The following is a 203-nucleotide window of genomic DNA, read 5'->3' as shown; positions in this document are numbered from 1 at the left end:
TACAAACAATAACAGAAGATGGGAATCATTTCCAAAACATTTAGCTTTCTATGATTGTTTGATTGCTAACGTTAGCTCAAAGCGGCATTCAAGTGACAGCCTTTGTTGTGTTTGATTGCTAGCTTGTAGCAAAGCTAGCAGTAATTTCAAAAACGTTTTAGCTATCTATGGTTGTTTGATTGCTAACATTAGCTCAAAACGCC

This window comes from Etheostoma spectabile, chromosome 5 (genome assembly GCF_008692095.1).
Source record: "Etheostoma spectabile isolate EspeVRDwgs_2016 chromosome 5, UIUC_Espe_1.0, whole genome shotgun sequence".
Taxonomy (NCBI): Eukaryota; Metazoa; Chordata; class Actinopteri; order Perciformes; family Percidae; genus Etheostoma; species Etheostoma spectabile.
The sequence above is the reverse complement of the archived record's forward strand: the minus strand, read 5'-3'. Positions refer to the sequence as shown.